The 16,845-nt window shown below is 36.6% G+C and overlaps 1 long non-coding RNA gene and 1 pseudogene across 1 annotated transcript; one reads left to right on the forward strand and one right to left on the reverse strand.

Moving 5' to 3' along the window:
• Positions 1–3,623: 3,623 nt before the first annotated feature.
• LOC110094197 lies at positions 3,624–8,786 on the forward strand (annotated as a pseudogene).
• A 2,300-nt stretch (positions 8,787–11,086) lies between these two features.
• On the reverse strand, positions 11,087–16,614 carry LOC114578687. Its single transcript, XR_003699661.1, has 2 exons — positions 15,721–16,614; positions 11,087–13,024 (listed from the first exon to the last, which is right to left on the reverse strand). It is a non-coding gene; the product is annotated as an uncharacterized LOC114578687 (long non-coding RNA).
• Between the last annotated feature and the right edge of the window lie 231 nt (positions 16,615–16,845).

Genomic DNA, 16,845 nt, shown 5'->3' on the forward strand with positions numbered 1-16,845 from the left:
GTTCACTTGGCGGTGACAATACCTGAAATGGTGGGGCCTCTTTCATATGCAATTGTGGCTCTTCTTGTACCGAGCCGCCAGGAGGAGAAATTTGCCTATGCTAAGCCACTATTTATCCATTTATTTCATAATAAGTTAATTTATTTAAAAATTAAATAATATTAAAATTTCTAGAGATTTATATTGAACTTGTCTTCATTAATCGCACGAGGTCGTAGACCCGTCAAAGATGGACAAGCGTATGGATCGTAGCCATACGATTACTTTGAAAGTCGTGCGATTAATTCATCATCAGAATTGTCATTGGTTGGTCAAATCGTGGAAGCACATGTCAAAATAGCCTAACGTTTTTAACGACCTTTAATTTCTCCTTGCGCCATTGACGCATTGACTGATTGATGCTTCGCTATACAATGCGCTACATGGTCCTGCGCACGTTTTAATCGTTTACCTCTTAGGTCAGATAATATATTTTGGTATTAGACATTTTCCCAAATCTTCAACTTTAATATGCATATATTTGTCCAAAATTCTCAGTGGCATGAATTAGAGTTCAGCTCATGACTCTCTTGAAAAATATTATTTTTAATTATTAAAATTATTTTTATTTACTTTTTCATGATTTTAATTCTTGGATTTTATTTTGATTATTAGGAATATACATCCAAAATTATTTGAATCAAATTAATCAAGTATTATATGTAATAATAATCTGGGATAAAAATATGTATCTCAATAAGATCCATCGACATGAACATTAATGTTTTTATCATCAAGAAGTGAGACACCAGACCTCAATGCCAATGTACATTACATATACAAAGACTAATGCTTGCCTTCTTGGTCACTGATCTGCCATCTTGTCAGGAGCATGATAAAACATGTTTGTGTATCATTGACTTATTAGACATGATACGATTTTGATAAATATAACTTATATAAGCATGAAATATTGTAAGACAACATGACTTGCAGAAATGCATATGATCTTTAACACTTGGCTCATTGGTTATCAATTCTTTATCATCTATGTGATATGTAATAAGCATATAATGATGTTATATTGTGTGATGCATGTTATCAAGAAAATGCATAATATAGGGGTGTCAATTCAGGTCGACGGGTTGGGTTCGGGTCGAACCCGAGTCGACTTTCGGGTCAGTATCGGGTTGATTTTGGGTTTCCGGGTCAACCCTAACCCGACCCATTTTTTTGAAACTGGTCAAAAATCCGAACCCGAACTTGAATTTTTCCGGGTTAGGCACGGGTCAGGCTTCGGGTCGTGTCAAATATTGACACCCCTAATGCATATCATAGAAGCCTGGGAGGCAAAAATAGAAGGAATGACCTACAAAAAGCATTGGAAAGTTTGTCGATTATGAAGTGGACTGTAGCGCTAGGGCGACAAGTTAGAGGGGAAAAAGAAAATGTTTCAGGTAATTTTAAAGGAAAGTGTTCGAAAGCAAGGGAATTAAAAATTTATCTATCTTTAGCTCAAGAAGACCAAACTATTTTTGTACCATTTTGACTCATTGTGGAACCTTTAGAGTTCTAATTAAACAAAATAATAAATTAGAAAGTTGTAGGAATTGATTTGGGTAATTATAGACTTATAGTGTTAATTGATCCAAATTTGAAAACTTTATTGGCTTATTGTTTAGGATTACATAAGCTTAATTATAATTAATGTGTTATTTAATGATGCTTAGTAATATATTTGCATATCTGCGTGATAAACAAGCTGAAATATGGCACAAAAATGTTTATGGTGTGTTACAAAAAAAGTAAAATATCTTACTACTTATTCATATGAGTTATATTCAAGGATTGTTGTAAGCAGTGTGCACATGTTATCATGTGAATTCATGAAGCAAGAACTAAATATATGATTTGCAACATGTATTGTCATACATCTGATGAAGATCAGATACTAAAGGTTCATTTGAGGTAGCTTATTTTTTACTTCATATTTCAAGCCCACGGGATGTCTGGATGCTTCTATTTGGCAACAATTTTTTATTGATTTTCAAAAAAATTTGCGATGAGTAGCTGTTATTTACAATCAAATCAGAGCATAGTAGAAATAAGAAAGTAATTGTTCGACTTCTTGAAAAAACTCTCAGAATAACTTTTAAAAAATATACTTCACTAAAATAATTCTGTAACAACTTCTACAAATAGTTTCAATTAGAGTTTTAAGTGACTTGAGCCAATTCACTGAGTCAGCTCGAACTCGTTAACAAGCTCATGAGTCGAGCTTATTGAGCCATGATTTCGAGCTCAAGTCTATACTCAAGCTTGTATATTAAACAAGTTTGAGCTCAAACTCAACCTGAATTGACTCAAAAGTTTGTTGAGCCGCTTGATTAACTTAAAGTAGAATTAGTTTAAATTAACATTATATAATACATTTAATATTTTTAAATTAATTTTATATTAAAAACAAAAATTCTTTAAAAAAAATGAAAATTTTAAATGTAAAACTAAGAAATCAAGCTCAAGAATCGATTCAAGCTTGAACTTTCCAAACGAGCCATATACATTCTTTAATGAGTCGAGCTCGAGTTTAGTAAACAAGCTCAAGTCCAACTTAAGCTCAACAAGAACTAAACAAGCTTAGTTCGATTAGGCAGATATTCAACTCGACTCGACTCGTTTACACCCCTCATTTCACTCGTCTCACGTGGAGCCTGAATATAATGTTTCATGGGTGTGCATAATAGTTGCACTTATACTATGTGAAAAGTGGAGTACTAAATCTACTAATGCATGGTCATACAAAAGATACATAATAGTTACATAATTTATATGTGCCGATGAAACATGATTTTATTTACATGATTAATAATATAGCAAAACTTGTGGGATAACAAATATGAGTAAGGATTCAATGACTTGAAATATCATCTTAAGAAGATGCCAATGGGCATATGACGAATGATGCGCATACTTAATGTGATATGATGTATTTGAGATTCTATCCTTAATTGACGGGGGGAGAGAGAGAGAGAGAGAGATAATCTCACATAAGGTTATTGGCTATAAAAAAAGAGTCACAAGAGAACCAAACCTCACATCAATGAAATACTATTATGATATATATGTAAATGATTAACTTAAACATATGCCCGAGCCGATCAACACGAAAGGTCAATTCAAAGGCGTAACGATGGAATATTAGAGAAACTCAATATAGGTGGGAATTGATGTAGCGAGTAAAGTTTCAATAGAAACACAACGATTAAATATATTTGTGAAGCATATTATTGAGATGATTGGTGTTTTTGGGAAATTGCAAGAAGGGTAAAATTATAAAGTTCATGAACCGGAACAAAATTTGCAATATCTTCTTAATGTGCACTATGTCAGTATAATTGACATCATATTTAAGGTTTTGTTCAGGACAACTTTCTTACTGTTTTATAAAGCATTTTTTTAATACATAATTTTAAATTAAAAATAAAGTTATACTATGAATCTGCTTCATAAAATAATAAAAAGTTATCCCATACAATACCCTAAATCTCCTTTAATATAATACATGATATTAGGATTGACCAAATAGAAGTTGGTGATCATATGATGAGAAATTATTTTGTGCGAACATCAGATCGTTCAGAGGCGAATCAGAAGGTGTCATGTCACTCGGTACACAGCCGCAGTAGATAGCAAACTGGTGACGTGGCGCATTCTGATTAGCCTCTGGGCGACATCCGTATCCTCACAGAATAATTTCACCCTTACGACATCCTTAATTCAATGTAAACATTTGAAAAAGAGGCTGGCAGAGATCATTGCCTCACCAAGGTTTTTACTTTTACTTGATATCCTTCTAGAAGAGATGGGAGCAAAAATAAATCAAATCTCAAATAAAAGGGGATAGAAAAAATTATTAGAGCGTTTAAATAAATCGCTAGATCAAATATATATGATAAAATAACTGTAACCAAGAATAAGGATTTGATTAAAAAGTTAATTAAGTTATAATTACTATTTAAAATATTCTTACAAGAAGTGGAAATACTTCATCCAGAGGAAAAACAGCAGGTAGACTTATCTATTCCTGTTTAAATTCTCTAATAAGAGGAAAGGGATTAGAGTTAGGGTTATGTGATTGTTGGACGATTTTTTGAGTTTTCTCTCAAGTGTTTGGGCTCTAGCCACTGGCTAGATATTTGGAATCTTTCTCTCGAATCGAAGATCCATTGTATCTTGTTGTTTTTCTTCTATTTTCTATCAATTATCAAGTTCCCTAATGTCTTGTCTAGGGATTTCTCAAAATCTACTTGATCCTTGCTGAAATTTGCAAATTCATCCAAGAATTTCTTAATTTCTGCACTGATATCCTATCAGTTGTAGAAAAGAACCAGGTATAGTTAGGAAGCAAAGCAGAGCCATCTTCCCAAAGTTAAGGAAGCGGCCAAGCAGGGGCAGCGCTGGGCTTCAGCTGACAAAAAGGAACTATGTGTAATTAGGGGCCTTCCATATTTATTGTAGAAAGAAGATGAAGAAGAGGGTGAAAAAAGAGTGTTTTTTTTTTTTTTTTTTTTTTTTTTTTTTTTTTTTTTTTTTTTTTTTAATTAGATAAAAACCCTACTCCTTGAAAAAATAAACCTACATAAAGTCACAAACAGATGCCACAAGCAATTTGATGAGATGAATCAATAGAAAAATGTCTCAATAAAATTTAATTGGCCCACTTATAATTTTCTTTCTTGAGTAATTGTTGGAGCACAAATGTGCTTGGCTTCAAACCCTGAAATTTTTCTTTTTCTGAGATTTTGATCGTGGTGTGAGAATACGATTGGGAACCCCCCAACTCATGCTCGATTCCCCTCGAGCGGCAACGCCTCTTAAGTTGGGCATAATCAATCAAGTGCGGGACAGGAGATTTATGGGGTGGGTGCCTCTTCTATGTCAGCCCAGGATTAGTCACATTATCAAGCGCTCTTTCTGGGGTGATAGCAGTGGATAACCCATTCCAACACACACACCCACACACGATACCAAGATTCATGGACTATATGGTGCGACCCAAAACTCCAAAGCACTAGGCTAACCTATCGCTCTCTTTTTTTCTTTTTTTTTGAACGGGGTATCTACTTGCTGCCACTCCAAAGGGAGCGCTTGACACCATAACTAATCCCTTAACAGAACCTAGCGAGGCCACCCACTGGCATCGGACCCACATTTGCTTTGCCTCACTAAAAAGTTAAGTCAGTAGTAGAGGGGATTCGAATCCGGGTTGGAGGTTCCAAACCGTGCTCTCCTACCAACTACCCTAAGCCTCCTTGGATAACCTATATCTCTTTCAACCTCCACACACATTCTTCTAATATATTTTCACAGCTTCACAGTTTTTAAGACTTCACTATAGTTTACCGTTTACGAGTTTCCGTAAAGCGGGACACAAGGCAACAAAAATACAGCAGTGCAGCAGTGAGTATAGATTGCTCCACTCAGGACAAGAGAAGACAAAGACATTAGGAGAGCCAGAGAGGGATACGTATAGGAGTGTGTTTTATTTGTTTTCATCACTCTGTTTCTCTGCAATGTTGTCAGAATTGCCACTGCAGCTACTGCTGCTCTCAGTATTATAATAAGAGTCACAGTCTACTGACCAGCATCTATTGCAACCACTGAGAGTCATAAAAGGAAAGGCTTCGATGCCAATTGCAGGCAAAACAATAAAAAAAAAATCTCTAAAATGGCTGGATGACATAGCATATATATACATGTCACATGCATTCATCCAATGATAAAAAATTTTAGGCTCTACTTCAAGAGAGATTATTCTGTGCGGATACCGTACACAGCTTACCGTCCAGAGACGAATCAGGTGCAGCCAAGTCATCCAGTACCGAGCAGCACCGAGACGCAGTACCAAGTAGGGTGTGACGTGGTGCATTTTCATTGGGCTCTGAACGGTGTTCGGACAGAATAATTCATCCTACTTCAAACACCATAGTATTACTCATAAGCCTCAATTCAACTAGACCACAATATTTTAAATCAATGTTACAGTATGAGGTGTAGTCTTCAGTCTCCTAACAGTCATAGCTGTATGATACTGTACTGCATACATGCAAACACACAGTAGTTTCTGCAGCCTCTCTTTGTTGACTGAATCACTTTCTACAGCTACGAAACTGACCTTTTTACAAATGAATGCATTCTTAAATGAACCCTAGTGGCATTAATATAGGAGTTCCAATCCTAATTCCTCTCTCGTAGCTTGCCTAAGAAATGATGATGAATGAAAAGAAAAGCAGCTCAGTGCATCTCTTTACTGCTTCACAATGGCAAGAGCTGGAGCACCAGGCTCTCATCTACAAGTATATGGTTTCAGGAATCCCAATCCCGTCTGATTTTATACTCCCCATAAGAAGAAGCTTCCTTTTTAACTCCATTAAAACCTCACCTTCTTTGGCTTTCCCTCCTCAATCACAACGTAATTTCTCTCTTAAATCTCTACTTCTTAGCATGTCATAAACCTTCAACTCTCGATAATTCACCAAAATGTATTAGAAAATTTTGCCTTGTTTTTTTTGCCGTTTCAGTGGGGTGGAGCTGCGTTCAGTTGGGACTTGGAAGGGAAGCAGAGGATCCAGAGCAAGGAAGGTGCAGAAGGACTGATGGCAAGAAGTGGAGGTGCTCGAAGGAAGCTTACCCTGATTCCAAGTACTGTGAGAGGCACATGCACAGGGGGAAAAATCGTTTAAGAAAGCAAGCGCAAATATCTCTAACAACAAGCATTCACACCAACGCTTCGTCATCTTCTACTCATCGCCAACACCCCGCAAACCTCTCAATCTCCACTCTAGATGCTTACCAACTTTTAAGCCCTTACTCAAGCACGACCAGGCCACCTGGGTCTCACTTCTCAGCTACTTCAAGAACTTCCAATCTTCGGTTAAAAACGGTATCCTTCTCGAACAGAGACTACAGGTACAGTTCAGAGGTTCTGCTGATATCCCTTTTCTCTTCTTTTGCAGAGCCTGGTTTACAGTGTACCTTAACCTTTAGTACTATTTCTGTGTGGTTGAGTTTTTCTCATGATTGATGCAGGTATGGTCAAAGGATGAAGCATTTGGATGGATATAGCATCTTTTCTGATGCATCTGGATCTGAGAGGGAAAATCCTTTGCAGCTAAAACCTATGGGAATGAGTTCTTTAAATGAAGCAAACCAAAAAAGCTACTCTTTATCTAAGGAAGAGGAAGAAGAGAGGCAGAGGCCTTTGCGCCACTTTTTTAATGAGCGGCCGCAGAAGAATAAGGAATCACAGATGGAATTGGAAGAGGAGAACACCTCTTATACTAAGACCCAGACAGCCATCTCCTTCCCAAAATGGTTTTAGACTCCTCTCAGTGCTGAATCCTCTCTAACCAGCCAATACTTTTCTCTTCTAAATCCTTCAAATGGTTTTTCTCTAGAATAATGAAGCTGGAAATTCACTGTTATTATTTTTTCTGCTCAATCTCTATTTTGATTTCAGTTATTTTTTCATCATGCTGTTTGCTTCTTCATTTACTATAGAAATTATTCCATGCGGAATCCGAACAATAAAGAACCGTTCGGATGTGAGTGTATACACTGTGTATAAAAAAATCAAAACATACAAACGGTTCTTTACCGTCCGGACTCTGCACCGAATATTTTTTCAACTGAGGGAGAAGCCTTTTCAAACATGCAAAAGTATGGGTTGTTTCCCCTCGAAATGTGTGCTTTTGTTTCTTTATTTGCGGGTAACTTCCCAACACTGTTTAGTCTAAAACTATTCTCCTCCTATGGGCCCAAGCCATTGATGTGGATGATACCATACTATACAATTCATTTCACAAAGTTACTCCTAGCCAAGAAAATATCTCAGCTCATAAACCATATATCTAGGATTCAAATTTTGGAAATGGAACCTAGTGGAACTGGTTAAAAGATGAATTAGAATGGAAAATAATCGGTGGGAGTTATTACTATTTAATTAGTTTCAAGAATTATTGACCTGTAAATTCAAAGGTTTTGGTACTTCTTTAATGGAAACCATTCAAACGAAGCTGGAATTGGTCAGTCATGATCACGAATGGGCCATCAATGCCCTTAAATTTGTGTAGTAGCAGACTAGCGTCATGTTTCTCTTAATCTGGCAACTTAGTTTTCGGTTCAGGAATTTTCGCATAAGACAAGTACAGAATTCAAGGGAAATAGAGATGTGGCTGAGTGATTGAGAGCTTTTACTTCTCATACGATGTAGAACTGAAAATCACAGAGGAAACATAAATATCTCAATAATAGTCAAAAGATCAAATTTGATTGAAAGCCACAAAGCATACAAGCTAGAATCCGAAATCTGCAACCAAGCAAGATTCAAAAAAAAAAAAAAAAAACAAATTTTAATCATAAATCCACTACCTATTGTTGTACAAACCACAAGTGTTTATAAGTTCATTACATGAGATAAAATTGGAGGGGACGGATTTGGGTGATTATGGTTGAATTTCTACGAAGAAGGGCTTGTATTGGAAGCACCTCGTAACCAAAAGAAGCATATTTTTAAGGTGTCGTCCTGCATACATGTAGGAGGGACGTCCCACATGCTAGCAACCCAAATTTGAATTTGAATTTAAATTTCAAATTACACAACAAAATAAAAAGCTACAACATATGGAAAAATACAAATATTAATTGTACAATGCATGTTGACTTAGATCTAATGATTTGTTGTCATCATTCCCTTCATGCGCTAAATAACTTGCTGATTTTCTTTACAAAAGTTGCAATTCGGTGATTATATCTGTCAAAAGAAAGGATAGAATCTGCGAATGTTGGCGTTTCCTAACTTTTTGATCAAAGAATAACGCAAGTGGAGACTGGTGGATCCACAAATTTGTCTTTGGGAGGAATTGAGACGAGTACAACAGAAAAGTGCTTATCATATTTTTTTGTAAGGTGAATTCATATAAAACTAAATATTTGCATTGCAATATATCACACCACATAAAACAATATTAAAGAAGAAATTCTAACCACAAATAATAAATCAAATAATTTCAAAAGATAATTTCAATATAATTTATCCTAATCCTAAAGGAAGACATATGAAGAGAAATCTACTGAGTATCAACCCCCCAACACCAAATACAATCCTCAATAATTGATAAGGTCCAGAAGATGCTAAACACAAAGGTTAACTGAGATTCACCCATAAGTTGGCTCATCTAGAAGAACAACTTGAACTCTTTGAATTTTCCCCAAGAGTTAATAGCTCTGGAATTGAACTTGATGATATTCCAATAGAGGTGTGGAAATGCTTAGGAGATGAAGGAATTTCTTGGCTTACTAAACTTTTTAATATTATTTTGAAGACTAAAACGATGTCAGATGTGTGGAGAATGAGTGAGTTGATTCCTATTTTTAAGAATAAAAGTGATGCACAAGATTGTGCAAATTATAGAAGAATTCAGTTGATGTGTCATACTTTAAAATTATGGGAGAGAGCTATGGAGCATAGGTTACAACGTGATACTAATGTCTCTCAAAATCAATTTGGATTCATGCCGGGTAAGTCTACTATAGAAGCCATACATTTATTGAGAGGTTTGATGGAGAAGTATAGAGAGAAAAAGGAAGATCTTCATATGATATTTATTGATTTAGAGAAAGCATATGATAAAGTTCCAAGAGAAATGCTATGAAGAATTCTAAAAAAAAGGATTATTAATGTGTATATTCAAGTCATTAGGGATATGTATGTTGGAGCTATTACTTGTGTTCAAACACAAGGTGGTTTGACCAAGTATTTTCATATTTCAGTTGGATTAAATCAAAGATCAACCTTAAGCCCATATCTTTTTGCTTTAGTCATGGATGTTCTTACTAGAGATTTGCAAGAGGATGTTCCCTAGTGTATGCTTTTTGCTGACGATATTCTTCTTGTTGATAAGACTAAAGAGAGAGTTAAAGGTAAACTTGAATTTTGGAGCTCAACCTTAGATACTAAAGGTTTCATTGAGTAGATCTAAAATTGAATATATGGAGTATAATTTTAGTAGTAATATATTTAGTGAGGGGTTTGTGACTTTGAGTGATCAAGTCATTAATAAGAGTACATATTTTAGATATCTTGGGTCTATTGTTCAAAGTGATGATGAAATAGATGGGTATATTATTAGTAGAATTAAACTTGGATGGATGAAGTGGATGAATGCATCGGGCTTGTTGTGTGATAGAAAAGTACCACTCAAACTTAAGGAAAAATTCTATAAGATGATGGTTATACCTGCAATATTTTATGGCGCAGTAAAAGAGAAGCATAATATTAAGTTAATTGTTGTAGAGATGAGGATGCTCAGGTGGATGAGTGGCTTTACTCTTAGAGACATGATATGAAATGAGCATATACGTGAAAAAGTTGAAGTAGCTCTAGTGGCAAATAAGGTTTGAGAGAGTCGCCTTAGATAACTTGGTCACATAAAACGACAGCCTTCCGATAACCTGGTTATGAGAGTAGATGTATTAGATTTAACCTATGTTAAGAAAGATAGAGGTAGACATAAAAAGACTTGGTTTGAAAATATTAGAAATAACCTTTCTTTATTAGATCTAAATGAGAATTTAACTATTAATCGGACACAATGGAGAAAAAGGATTCATGTAGCCAACTCCACGTAGTGGGATAAAGGCTTGATGTTGTTGTGTTAGACCGGTCCAGTGGACCGGTCTAGCCGGTCCAGGCGGGACCGGCTCATACGCGAACAGGGCAGAAAACCTCCGCACGCTGGGATGCCGAGCAAGCCACACGGTGTGCGGGAGCCAAATAGGAAAGAAATTTTGGGGAGTTAAGAGGGAAATTTGAATGTAGGGATTGTTTAGGGAATTCCTTTTGATTTGTATGCATTAAATAGTTGATTTTCCTAGGGTTTGAGTATCTTGAATTTGGCTGAAATTTGAGATCTCTTGGATTTAGGTTTTCTTTGGGCTCTAGCGGCGTCTAGAGATTTGGGAGAGATCGATCCTCCTCTCGAATTGAGGATCAATTGTATCTTTGCTGTTTTATTCATCTACTAGTGAAATACAAGAGTTTTTCTTCGTTTTTTCTCAGATTTCTCGTGTAAAACTCCTGTTTTTCTCTGTTTTTGGGTTGTTTCCTGCTGTGGACAGCAAAAAATCTGCTGCAGTTTACTGATTTTGGCTAGGAACACTTGTGAATCCAAGTGTTTCCTATCATATTGTTGTCAATAGCTCTGGAAATTGATTACAAACACCCAAGTTTCACCCGTAATCCACAATTGTAACCATTAATGTAGGATTTTTTGTCTTTCAATAATAGCTTGTTATGGATTGCATTCTCCTAGATCTTTTCCTAGGCTAAAATAAGCTAGTAATTATAAATCAATTATCATCATCAATTCTCCCAAATACTATGGATCAATAATAAAATGAAAAAAAGACGAGCCAAGCTAAATTCAACTAAGTAAAACTAAATGGAAAGAAAAGAGAAAAACATAATAATATTGCTTAGTTAAAAGAGAGACAAATAACAATATAGCATAGTTCCCCTCTTCCCCTATATGCCCCAAGACAAAAGTCAAAACGACTGAATTTTTCCTATAGATTCTAATGCGAAGCTAATGTGAACTAAATAAAAAAAAAATTGGACAATTTCTTATTTAACACCAAACACGTAGTTCTTCTAATTATAATAATATTGCCTAAATCTTGAAGGGCACAATAAAACTATCAAATTTTATTGACAAAAAATTTGTTAAATTCTTAATGATATGTTAGCATCATGCAAAAAATACAGAAGCTCAACGATTCATTTTAAAAGCTTAGGTGTTAGTTTTGTAAATAAGAAATATTTTGATGATATACAAACAAATTTCCCAACATTTTGAATCCACTAAATGCTCTCCAATTTGTAAGAACCCTTAAGCATAGCAAAGTTGAATTGTTAAATAATGAGACGAAATTTGATGCAATAGTTAAAGTTACTTTAGGGACACCAAAGCAAGCAGACTCATGCTAGAACACTCCTAAGATGGGTGATTGATACGATTGTCAAATCAACTCCCCAGAACATATAGCAGCACCCACAACTCAACTCCACAACTCACACAAATTGCTTTGCCATTCCTTTTTGGGTTATGCTAATCATGTTTAGCCCTTTTTATTTTACTAAGAGAATTCTTGTTTTGTCTTAGCTTAGAAATATTGCTACTATGGTATGCAAAGGGTTTGTAACTTAGTTTTTGTTCCAAGAAGGGAATAAACATCTCTTCCAAGTTTTTGCCACTTCGCTAAGGTTTATGCTTCTTCAATGCATCATCTTCCTTAATTTACAACTTTGTTGCGTCAGGTTAGCATTAGAGCTTGGAGCTCCAGCATGATAGGCGACAAAGGCAGATATGATTATCAAAACATAAGCTTAGATCTCAGTGTAAAGGCCCATCAAGCATCCAACACAACAAAATTCAATTTCCTTTCTTTAATCATGTAGAAGATCCTTGTTGTTGTGATTGAAGAAACTATTACTAACCAACTACCTTGTGAGACTACTATCCTTTAGTAAAACTCCAACCAAGTTTCACTAAGGAAGCTCCAAGATCAACAATGGCCCCTGCATGCAAGAAGAAATGAAAATTATTGAAGTTCTAGGTCATATTCTTTAAGCCACTGCAACTGAGGCCTGACCTTTCTGAGTCTGATTTAGACCCCAAAGTGGAGACCCACTTTGGGCCTTTAAGGATACACGACATACCCAATGTGCAAACCAAACCCTAGTCATCATCACCAATTGGAATTCAATTTGAAATTTGACACACATCATTTCAATGCCCAATAACAAGAAAACTTATTTGAGTACATGGAAATGCCGAATAACAAAGAGATAATGTTGTTTGCCTAAAAGCTAAATCACGAGGCAACTACTTGGTGGGAGTAACTACAAATTCATCAATGATAAGAAGCAAGTGCCCCATCTGCTCATCGTCTTGAATGTAGATGTTGCGCCAGTAATATTTTCTACCTATTGAATTATGACCAAATATTATATAATAAATAATAACAATGTCAATAAAGGGGATGTTCGATTAGCGAATACATAGAGGAGTTTTATGGCCTCAATACCCGCATTGACCTCCATGAAATAGAATAACAACATGTGATGTAGCACATCATGTGGAAGAGATAATCAAGTTAAAATACCAGTTACAAGAGCAAAGGCTGAAGCCCAAGAAAAATGATTAAAGTAAAGGCCCAATCATAAGACTAATAATTTAGAATATTTTAAATATTAGTTATAATTTATAATTTTTATTTTTAACCTAGGGACTATATGACTAGCTATGATATAGTTTAGCATGGATAAAGTATTGAAAATAGGTGGTAGGAATTCATTAATGGCCACTAACCCCCTCTTTTCAATTCATTTTTTCCCTTTAAAAGTGGTTGAAAATAGGTCTTGTAATGGCTATAAATATAAACTGGTATGCATTATAATTTTCACCTTTGGAATGAGATATTTGGTGGAGACATATTCTTCATTTCTTTGATGCTTGGCGGTTGCATGTGTGTATATGTTCTTTGCTGAGATTAAGTGGCTATCTTTTTTTATCTTTGGCTTTTACTCTTCTTCTCTAAACATATGCTCTCAATCTTTCTTACACTTCTTTTACATCCTACTCATGCCCTAAGATCAACCACCACTCAACCTAAGCCTCATCATAACTCCAAAATCCAATTTTTGATCCGATGATGTTAATCCCAATCTTCGCTATCTCCCCTTCTTCTTCAAATGTCATTGGATCACACCCATGCCTCTCCACTTCTCCTTCATGCGCCATCAAAGCCCATTGATGCTAGTACCTAGCCGTCAATAACTTTCCCTCCGCACACCGCCATATTTCGTTAATGCCCCATCTATTGCCCATCACAAACACTTCTTCTCTTTAATACATCATTAAATCCCGTTGATGCCCAGCCCCCTCACAATCTCCTCTTCTTGTCACACACACCTAAACTTGTGCGACCACTTCGCATGACATTTAAACCTCCGTTCAAAGCTGTTTTGGAACTTTGTTCAAACCTAGGCTCAAGCTAGGCTTGAATTCAAACAAACTTGATGCTTCAATTAAAAAAAAAAAAAAAAAACAATCAACAAATACAAAAGGCTATGCATCTTTTGGAGTCATTACATCTATATTGAACTTCAAGGCATATGTCTCTAAGAACACAAACAGCTGCTATATTTCTTCAATTATGTGCACTATGAGACATATAAAGTCAAATTTCTCATTTATTTTGGTCTTTAAGACCATTTGGCAGAATTTGGCTTAAATCCTGTAAAAATCCTGCTACCAAACAGCCCCTAAAAGATTAAAAACATGATGCTTTACACTTTTTGCTTAAGTAGCAGAAGGATTACTACAGCTATTCACCTTGATTGTACATTTAAAATGATTGTGAGATCTTGCTTTAGAGAGGAAGAAGCACTTCCTCTTCTTGATCTTGAGAGAGGAGGAGGGAGAGAGGGAATGGGAGAAGAGGAGAACTGAATTCAAAACTTTATTTCTTAACCCCCTAATCAATTACAACCTATAAGTCTCTATTTATAAACACAAAATAGCAACATAGAAAGCTACACTAATGGCTTTATAAGCCATACAAGAAACCTAAACAAAATGCAATCCTAAATCTAGGATCAATATCTAACAATATCCACCTTGATCCTAGATTTACACAAAAAAAAAGATAATCAATGTTCACAAAGAACAACCATACCGGTCTTCCACGCCAATGTGAAAGCTCTAGCCTCCATTGCATCTACTCTGTGCGAATGAACCTTTCTTATTCCTCGATCCAATGTCAAGCAAGGTCGCCGAGCCCAACCTCTAGCTTCCGTTTGATCTGCCTTGTTCGATCATCCTTGCATGAAACAACCCGCACGTGGATCCTTATCCCTTCAAGAAAACTAACTTATGTTCAATTCGGCCGTCTGCATGAGGTTCCGGTCCTACACGTGCCTTCGGTCTGCTCTAGCTCGCAGAAAACTCCCACGTACGCCAGATCTTACCTTTGGTTTACGGGAACAGAGCCCAAGCCCGATGCCGCTCGGCCCCGATCTGTCGTCTTCCAGTCTCGACGAACTCACGTGAAAGACCACTTGGACCTGCTTCCAGCTCTTCACGCAAGCAAAATGATTGACGCGTCTGCCTCCTAACGCGCGTCCGAGCTTGGCCGCCAACCGCACCTCCTTCTTTGAATCATTTTCTTTGGACAAGAAAACCGCCTCTCCTCCACCTCGAGATCGCAACCACCGTGGCTCTGATACTAGATGTCAGATCTTACTTTGGAGAGGAAGAAGCACTTCCTCTTCTTGATCTTGAGAGAGGAGGAGGGAGAGAGGGAAGGGGAGAGGGGCAGAGCTGAATTCAAAAACTTTATTTCTTAACCCCCTAATCAATTACAACCTATAAGCCTCTATTTATAAACACAAAATAGCAACATAGAAAGCTTCACTAATGACTTTACAAGCCATACAAGAAACCTAAACATAATACAATCCTAAATCTATGATCAATATCTAACAATGATAAATACAGATAAATCAAGGAAGATAAAACTATGTGTACAAGACACGCAGCATTACCAGTCTTATATATTCAAAGAAATAAAAACCAATAATCAAGCTAAGAACGAAAGAAGCATTATTTGTGTACCCACTTTTACATTGAACATTGGAGAAGCTCCATCCTCTGCTGCCAAACTTGAGAAGGACAACTTTCAAATTCAGCATGGCGACTAACCAGCAATCCAAATATGCCACAGCTTCCATTTGAAATCAAGGAAATAGCATTTTATACCTGCAATCTTGACCCTCTCCACCTTGTAGTCGAATAGGATCTCATTTCAAGCCACAAAAAGACATCTCGGAATCACCGTTACAGCCCACAATCAAGAAAAGACTCTCGTTTTATGCCTTCTCCCATCTTCTTCAGCGGCCAACACTCATAAATGAGAAAGGCCGCAAAAATCACTTGGAGGATGATAGCTGTGGCAGCGAACAATGAGCCAACTTTTTACCGAGGTTCAGCCTTCCCGGTGGAGGCGGCGGTCGCGACGATGGGGACCGATGACGGCGACAGGAAGGAAAAGGTTGCTGGGAAAGCTGCCGGTGGAAGGGAGAGATTGAGGGAGTGTGATAAACAAGGCCGGGCGCATGGGATATGACGTTCTTGGGGGAGGGTGGCCGGGGGACGACGCGGGGGTAGGCTCGTGAATGACAGAGGAAAGAAAGGGAGAGAGAAGGGAGAGGGCAATATTGGATGTAATTAGAGTTAGAGATCAGCAATCTGTTGAGAAGCTAGGGTGAAGATTTCCAATCACCAGCCGGGCGCTCAAGCGTCTCCGGCGGGTAAGAAGGCGCATGTAGGGAAAAAATATGAAATTATGGGAAGGATTAATCTCCAATTAGCCCCTCCAATCAATAGATCTCGCTCTCAAGTAGCAATTTGTTTCGGAATTAGAAGAACATGGAGGAAGGAATCGAAGGAAATTAAGAGATCTAGAAGAGCAACGGACGTGTGGGGAATTATGGAAGAATCTACCGCGACTTCATTTACGGGCCTTCGGGATTAATTGTGTTTTCTATCTTTTTTTTATATATATATTTTGATTAGAAATAAAAGATATTTTATATTTTAAGATAATTTTAAACCCTAATATATTCTCTCTCTTGCTTGGCTTGATGTTGATTTGTAGTATTATTTTACTCTGATTTCATGAACAACGTTGAATACAACATCATTAAATACATAATAGTTATGCATCACTCGTATGTTAAAGAAT

Source organism: Dendrobium catenatum, unplaced genomic scaffold (genome assembly GCF_001605985.2).
Source record: "Dendrobium catenatum unplaced genomic scaffold, ASM160598v2 original_scaffold_117459, whole genome shotgun sequence".
Lineage (NCBI taxonomy): Eukaryota > Viridiplantae > Streptophyta > Magnoliopsida > Asparagales > Orchidaceae > Dendrobium > Dendrobium catenatum.